This window comes from Camelus ferus, chromosome 20 (assembly GCF_009834535.1).
Source record: "Camelus ferus isolate YT-003-E chromosome 20, BCGSAC_Cfer_1.0, whole genome shotgun sequence".
NCBI lineage: Eukaryota > Metazoa > Chordata > Mammalia > Artiodactyla > Camelidae > Camelus > Camelus ferus.
Window position 1 is genome coordinate 6182177 of NC_045715.1, and position 8968 is coordinate 6191144.

Sequence of the window (8968 nt, forward strand, 5' to 3'; positions counted from 1 at the left end):
TATTGTTATTTTATAAAAATAAATTCTTGCCAGTATTCAGGATAAGTTGTAATATTTTTTACTAAAATCTTATCTATAAAGAATGTACAAAGATTAGAAACAGAACAAGCTATTTGCTCTTGAAAAACAAGTATTTATGACTTTATTCTAAGGTGTAAATTTTCATGATTTAAAAATATAATAATCAAATTACTTAAATCAAGAATCTTTAACCAATAGGGCAGAAGATAATTCAGGTTATGTACAATGCTTAAAGACCATGTAATACAGTTATAAACAGAACCCAAAATTTTGAATCAGAGCTCTGTTACTTAGTAGCTATTTATTTTTAAGTACACTTGATTCATCTGAGCATTAGTTTCTTCATCATTTAATAATGCACAAAGGGCCTAACAAAATTCTGACAGTTAGGGATGCTCAAAGGAGAGATTTATATCTTCTGACTAGGACTCTACTATTGGCCAATAGTAATAGCTCTACCAACAGTAATGTCTCATAACAATATCCAGGAGCCCCGATTTACACTGTTATGTTGAAAACATATACGTAATTAGGTTTGATCTGTGCCCTCTGTGTCTCCCTTGAGTCCTTTGCTTAAATGCTTATCCTGTGGGCCTCGCTTCACTACCGGACTTCTGCCCTAGCAAGTGCTTCACTGAGATTAAGCCAGGACCTTCTTGAGAGAAAACTGGGCACTTCTGTCCAGTTAATCGGTATCGTAGTTTACAAACAAGTTAGTGATGGTGTTGTTAGGGGGATGTCAGCTGCCAAATACCATTTAAGATACACTTTTCATCTGCTCTGAAGAAGTCACATTGCTCCGAAAGTCCTTCCAGATTTCTTTAAATGAAATCCAGAATACATTAAATTAGAACCATTCCTTAAAGATACTGATTACATACTGATCTTTTAGCAAAGTACACAAATTAAGCCAACCTGGAAAGAAAGCATAATTATTTAAAATAATAGTCTTATGATGAAAAGAACCACCTAAATGTACTCTTGCTGATCAACTTATCAACTAGCTTATACAGATAGGCTTAAGCACTTATTTCAGAACTGCATGTGTGTGGTGCATGGCCAAACAGCACCAGCTACCCTGGATGTTCACATCCTTCTCAGAGCAATGGGACACTGTGCCCTCCGCTGAGCAAGACAAGTGAGAGGGTGGTGACCCTGGAGCCTGGGGTACGGTCTTCATTTACTTACTTGGGATTCTGCCTGGAGGCTGGACTATTGAATAAGTGATATGGTCTTTGAGACACAGAAGAAACCAAAGGCCAATCCGTTTTATCAATATGTTCATGATTCTATTTGTGCTTCTGTGCTTTGTTATTTTAGGTGTTAGTTATTATGACCTGAAACAAGTGCATATTTTCATCACTATGTTCTTTTGCAAGGGCAGATTTGAACACCATCTGCTTCCATTAAAAGAGAGAAACTTTCTTCCCATGTGGGATTCATTCTTTCCTATCTATTAAGTGAGATGGTCTGCTTTTCAGAGCTGCAGGTATTTAATGCTCTTATTTTCCTTTTCTATTCTGGTAGATATTTGAAAAGCTTTAAAATAAAATTCCATTGTAAAATAAAAACTTGCTTTTAATAAATCGTATCCTCCGTTCACTTTTGGATAATGTGGAATTCTGAATCTGGCACCAGTTTTAAGTCAGTCATTTCCACAAAACTGGTAAAAGGATTGCTTTTGAGGTGGCCCTTCTGATAGAAGCGTGTTTGTATAGATGTTGGTACATTATCGTCAGATGTAACTTTCGATTAACTGAGCTTAACATTAAATTTGCATTTTTAGCAAAGTTCTGAAATTTTGGTTTGGCAATGACTCCTTAAAAATCTTGCTAATTTAAGGACAACATTTTCATAGCTTTACTGGGAGAAATAGCAGTGATTATGAGCCTTATTTCCTGGACAATAGAGAAAAGGATTTCCATTTTTTCAAATTAAGTGAGTTAGTAGAGGCCACAAAAGTGAGTCCCAGTTCTTGCCAGGGTTATAATTCCCAAGGGCGTAACTTTAAATTCTGATTAAGGACAATGGCCTGAAAATAGAACAACCCCTAAAATGTTACATGTGAAAAAGTATTTTAAATCTTTAAATTACAAGTTATTTTTTTACACTGAAAGCACAGTGCATTATGTTACAACTCTATTTGAGGAAGAGAAATAAGCAATTTTCTAAAATTTATTTTACCCTTTTGTAGCTTTAAATCAATCTCTTGAGATTACTTGACTTTGGCAATTAAACTTTCTATATAATGTAAAGGCAGTGGTCATTTATGGAAGAAAGAGTAAGTGATACAAGGGGTATTACTCTGGAAATTAATGAGTCTAAAAGTCTACATAATAAAAGACTGCAGTCTTAAAGGGAGGCCATGTGAGTGTTACTACACTAGTTAAGTTATGAAGACTTTCCTACTTACACAGACTTCTGCACAGCTCCTACATATCATGCAAATAGATATTTACCATGGAGAGCTTTAAGAATTCATCACACCTGGGAGCTTCTGTTTCAATCACTTTAAAATACATATTAAATACATTAATTATCTTTATTCAGAAAATTAGCACTGTCTGAATTAGCCTGTGGCATATTATTTATATAGTCTCTCTCTCTCTTAAGAATGGAACTTTTAAAATGTAACTTTAAAAATCCAGGTCAGAAGACAAACAAAACAATATCCTCTCCTAAATTATACAAACAGAAACCCATATGCTTTTAAGCTGAATAGCTTTCGCTATCAAGGTCAAGCCTACTTTGTAGAGGAAATGCTTGATTATATTTTTAACGTGTAGTTGTAGAAAGAAAACAATTTTATCTCATCAGTATCCATGAGATGTAACATATTCTGTTTTAGAACCTTTTAAAAATATCTACATCAATCTCAATTCAGTTACTGATCAGTCAGGAGTTAGTTGTCCTGATTGCAATGTGGCTTAACATTCTTATTTTCACTTACAAAGTGAGACAGAATATCCTTTTCCTCCTGAGCACTTTTTTTTTTTTTTGGTTGCTTTAAGTATGGGGGTAGAGATTTGGTTGAAAGGGAAAAGGGCATGCATGCATTTAAGTCTATTTAAGTATAAACTTAATCATCATCATTAGAATAATATAATCTGTTATAGTTATATGTGTGTGAGATGTATGATTTTTTTCTCAGATCTAGTTCCTTCTGAACAAAATCTGGCAAATGTGTAAAATGCAGTGAAAACTGTCCCATCCTCCTCCCATCCCCTCCCTTCTTTTCATATACCTAGAACGACCCAGTTTATGAGCATCCAAGCTGATACTCTCCTTTCTCGTTTTGATTCTTCTTTAGAAAAGGGAGATCACAAACGCATTAGCATAGACAAACTGGTATAATCAGTAAAGTTTGAAGCTGACACACTTATAGAGTCCTGCTTGCCAAAAATAGGATTTCATTTGTACTGTCATTTTTTTCCCCTGAACCAGTTTTGCCAATGCTATAGTAAATGCCAACTCTGGGCTTGCAGGACTGGGGAGCACCACGTTTCAGTAGGTGGCGCTTCAACACAGCCCACCTGCTCGAGAGCTTCCATGTGTACTCAACTTTCTAGTACCTGTGGTGCATGGAAGAGGTCTGGCCCAGTTTGCTAATACTGCAGCTAGATCGCTGTCTCCAGCAATAACCAGGCAGCGGAGACATCTAGGCAGTGAGGCTGTTAGTGTATGTCCCTGGTAATTATTTTAACACTAAAGCATACGCGCACACACACACGTAAACACACACGTACATACATTCCTATATGAGCTCTACTTGTAAAATTAAAAATCAGAGAAAACTGACCTTGAAATTTCAATGGTATTTCAGTAATTTCAGTTCATGTTTATTTATTTTTTGATTGGGTTATTGGTTTATATCGTATTTACATGTAAGCATGTCATTATTTTCACTTAAAAAACAATTTGCAATATTTTTGCAGCATTCATTCTTAATTAAAAAAGAGATTCCTTTTCCAAATAATTCTACTATTTAAATAAGTAAAAGAATAGATGTAAACACCAAAAGGGTTTTTTTTTTTTTTAATTCAGTTAAAGAAATGCATCTACAGCAATGCTCCCTAACGTATCTTTGAACTGACATGAACCAGGATGACTAAGTAGACGATAAGCCATGTGTCATTGACAAACAGGAACAGAGATGCCTGGAGTGAAATGTACTAAAAGGAACTTCAGCGCACCAAGAAAGCTCCCTATGATCCACTGACCTAAAGATACCTGCAACTTCACGCCAAGAGAAGTTGAGGAAAGAGAACAGAATACTTAGCAATAATTATCCATCATCTCCAAAAAAAGATGAGAAACTGACAACTATTCATTTTTTTCCTCTGATTTGTTGCCCAACATTCAGAGTTCAGAATATCATAGAGGTATCTTAGGTTGTTGTGTAATTTGCTAATCTTTTCTTGAAATCCAAATATACATTAAATAGAATTTCCATGGAAGTATAGTGATATGAGGAAAATAACCCCTGCTTCTTTTTTTATAAACTCCTTGCCTTTCGATCTGTTGCTTTCATATAAATTGAATTGAAATATGTATTTTAGGACACCAGACAAAAGAACAAGTGACTATAAAATAACTTGCACAACCATTATTTAATATATTATACTGATATGAAAACTGAACTTAGATATAAAGTAATGACATTTGTAGCTGACATGAAATAAACTAATTTAGTGAATGGAATAAAAGAATAAAAAAAAATAAAAGTTTCTATTTCTCCTGGATCATGCCATTCATTCTGCAAATCATAGAAACATAAAAAAATTAACAAAGGATTTATTTTGGGTTCTATTACTTTTTTAAACTTTCAGAGAATAAAACATAATATAATAAAGCATAGTGGCATAATACAGTTTTTAATAATCAGAAATTCAAATATTGAACACGATTTTTCCTCTTTGAAAAGGCCAATAGAAAAAAAGCATCATCAGCTCCCTTATTTTCTTTCCTTTATATTTCTTCGATAGAATTACTAACCGATTTAAAAGAAATAAACTAAAATTTAATTCTGAAAATTCCTTTTCTTAAAGCCACGGTATGCATCATTGCTGTGATGTAAGTTTCAGATTCTGTTTCTAAGAAACATCTTTCTTATGAGTGTATGTCTGTTTGACTTTAATACTCATTCTATATTTTTGTGCACTTTTAACATAACTTCCTGAAAAAGAAAAAAAAAAGGTCCTATAAATTTCACATCTTTATTATTAGAATATATTGACATCCCTTGCTTGGTTGATTTTTTATTACAGTCCTGAGGTTAAAAAAAAAAATTGCCAGTGTCAGCTCAGCTCTTTGCTGTGGTTCCAAGTGAAGATTTCTGCCATCTCTCCGCTTTCAGCTTCGTGGGTTTTTTTCTTTTCCCTCCATCTTATTTTCACTAGAAGGAAGGTTAAAAACAAACTTGAAGCGTTTAGTATTTTTTTCTTTTTTGCCTTTTCTAAAGGTTTCATGTCACAAAATGCCAACATAAAGGATAGCCCTGCAACCCGCCTCGTTCACCGGCCGCCTCGCTGCAGCCCTGGCATCTGTCAGAGACAACGCTCCAATCTGGGCTCCCCGCTGAGCTGAGACGTGGCCGCCTCCCCCAACGCAGGGCCACGCGGCTCTGGAGCCAAAACACGGGACCATCTGATGCGAGTCTGGCCTAATGAAAGTCCAGCATGGGGCTAAATGAGTTTCCACCACTGCTGGGTGAGGGGCTAATGATAAAACAGCTCCCTGGGCTCACTGCTGCCGTTGGTATCTTTGTCAGGGCATATGGCAGTTGGCCGAGTGCCTTACTTGTGCGATTTCCTGTCAGATTTATTCTGAGAATGTGTTGCAGTCTTGCACTCTCTCTTCCGGCCTCCACCTCTTTGGCCTCTTCCCCTGACGCTTCTGTACTCTGGTCTCTTCCTAGGATTGTTGAGTCATAAATGCTTTTTTTTTTTTTCCCAGAGAAATTGTGAAACTTATTTTTATATATATATTTTAATGTGGATGCAAAAGCAGAAAAATAGAAGAGAATGATACTGACTGCTACACTCAGTGGGTGGTTCTGTTTCCTTTGGAGCATTATTGCTAAAGGCATAAATTTCACAGAACCAGAGGAGCAATCGGCTTGAAACTTGTTGAATACAGTGATGCTAATTAAAAACTTTTCTTTTATTGTGGGTTTTTTCCCCCCTCAACCTCTTATCTTCCCTTTCTTTACACCCCATCACCATGCATATATTGAGAATTTTATTGATATAAATATGTGGATTACAGAATTTTTTCATTAAAATTTTTCTGTAAGTCAGTTTAATGATAGGATATAATAATCAAGTACTAGAGAAAATAATACTTTGGTTCATTCACTATCCTTATTTTTTAAGTGTTTTAAGAGAAGGACAAAATTTTGGAAGATTATAATTTATGGGTGCATTAAGTAGACAGGTTTTGTTCTTTTGGATATGCTTTGGTCTGATATATGTAAATTCACATCACAATTTGAATTACTATAGGAAAATGTCTACAATAAAAATCTAAGCAAACTTCCAAATCCTAGAAACACTTCAAACATTTATGTTCTACTCTTTTAACATTTATAAGCTCATTAAACATAAATAAATATTCTGATGCCAATTCTTATATTTAATATTGCCTGCATATAATTGTGTCTAAATTTGATTTGTTCAAATCTGTGATTTGTTCTTAGATCGGCTCTTACTGCCCTTATTAAATTACACGGAGGCTTAGTATGATGGTATATTTTATCCTTTCCATGAGAAAGTCACACATCTAAGAGCTACAAGGTTAGGCAGAGGATCCTAAAGGTTAGATATTTAAAGTCCCATTTTCTGGTTTTCTTTACTAAGGCATCTCATTACTCTTTTTGTCGCTGTCATTCCACTGATACTTCTCTCAGAAAACTCTAGGACTTAAACACAATGTGAAATTTGCATAGCTGCGAGGAATTGCCCATTCTAATCTAAATATAAGTGATCCTTTCATACACTTGTTCCGAGAAATTCTAAATGAAATCCTTTTAAAAATCACATGCTTCTTACTGAATGAACCTGTGCGCAATGAGAGCTTTCACATGGGCTCCAGGTGATCTCCTGTGTGGGCCACGCGGTCAGTGATATAATCCAAATGAGATTGTTTTCTTGTAAATTGCATGGTGCAGAAATGCTGTCACGTTCCACATGCCGTATGCCCCATTTTAATTTATTCCCATGACAAAAACTCCATTAATATAATTTTGGAACAAAGTGAAAATGATAGGAATTTTCTGTGTCACTGAAAAACTAAGCCTGCTTTCTTCTTAAGGAAATACTGCTTTAAACCCTCAAGAAAATTCAGCTTCTAATTTATGAAATTTCTTCTTGGTGCAAATACTATTCACAAAGTATTTTTTCAAGTCTGCTAGAATGAAATAAACTATAATTTTTCCCTTTATTTTTATATGCTACTTTGTAGGCTGTCCAGAATTTTTTTTTAAGCTGCATTACTTTTTCTTTTCCTGTAATATATTTATTAGGCTTTTAAAAAAATATGCTTATAGTTTTGGAGGTTTGTATGAACTCAAGAAAACTGCATCTTTCATCTAGCAATTAAAACTGTACATTACTATATGATTCTTTATCACCAGATAAATGTAAGATAATATGGAATGGTAAAAAGAATAACGGACTAAAAGTCAAGAAGCTTGAGTTATGACCACAATTCTGTCACTTCATGGGAACATGGAACTTTCTATTAAAAATTACAGTAACAGTCCTCAATTTACGCAGTCTGCTGTGCGTCAGACACTTTTTTCCCTTCCACGATCTCATTTGATCATCGCAGTCCCCCTTTGAGGTATGTAGTGCCATCTCCCTTTTAAAAGTTACCCAGGTTTAGAGACTTTAAGACACATGTCCAGAGTGTCACAGACAGTTAAGGGAGCTAGCCGAGCTTCAAACCTTCACGCTTCAAAACTCGAAATCTTAAAACGTACTCTCATTCCACCTTTAGGACCACAGTTCTAGACTAGAAAAGTCTGCATTTGGACTAAAATATTTCTGGTTTTTATCTCAGCTATAAAATTCTGAGCCTGCAAGAATTTGCAATTACTACCTTCTGAACGCGCTGAAGTGATAGTGCCACTGCGCAGAAGGGTTATCCAAGTCACGGGATGGACTCAGGCAGCCTTGCAGAGAAAGGGCGGGATTAGCAGTCAACAGCCAACTCAGAACACATCAATAGAGTTAAAAGAGGACATGGATTTTCTCTCAGTAAAATCCTGTTTTTATGAACCCCTACCAAACACCTCGTTTCTCAGAGCATCTCTGTGATAAAACTGTTAGCCAAAAAATTACAGGGGCTATTTACAGTCAATCCTGTCCCCTCTTATCAAGTTACTCCTTGATGGTTTATGGAAATACATAATCACTCTCTTAGATACCTGATATGTCTTTACTGTGATTTGTATCAATATGGAGAACTAAAATACAGATTTATATTCCCTTAAATTAAAAGAAAAAAAACAACCCAATAAGTTCACACATGTATGTGTACATATAGACATACATACATTATATTCTCCCCTATAAATACACACATATATGTATATATATGAATTTATGAATTTGACAGCCAGATCTTACCTGATATGAATTAATTTAGCAGCAGAATTACTTGACTTGATGCCAAAAAATATTTTTTAGTCTTTATTCAGACTTTTCCTTTAGGTATATTAAAATGTGCCTAATAAAAGGCTATTGCCCCAGACCTCTATGAAGGTGTTTTGTAATATACAGTGTACGTTCTGCATTACCCTTATAAAATATAAAAAATACATCAGAATTTCAAAACGTATCCAGCACCAAGAATTTCAGATAAGGGACTGAGGATCTGGATTTATAAAGCCTTAAAAATAACAGTGACTGATACAAAACACAGTGTACATTTTTAATAAAATAAG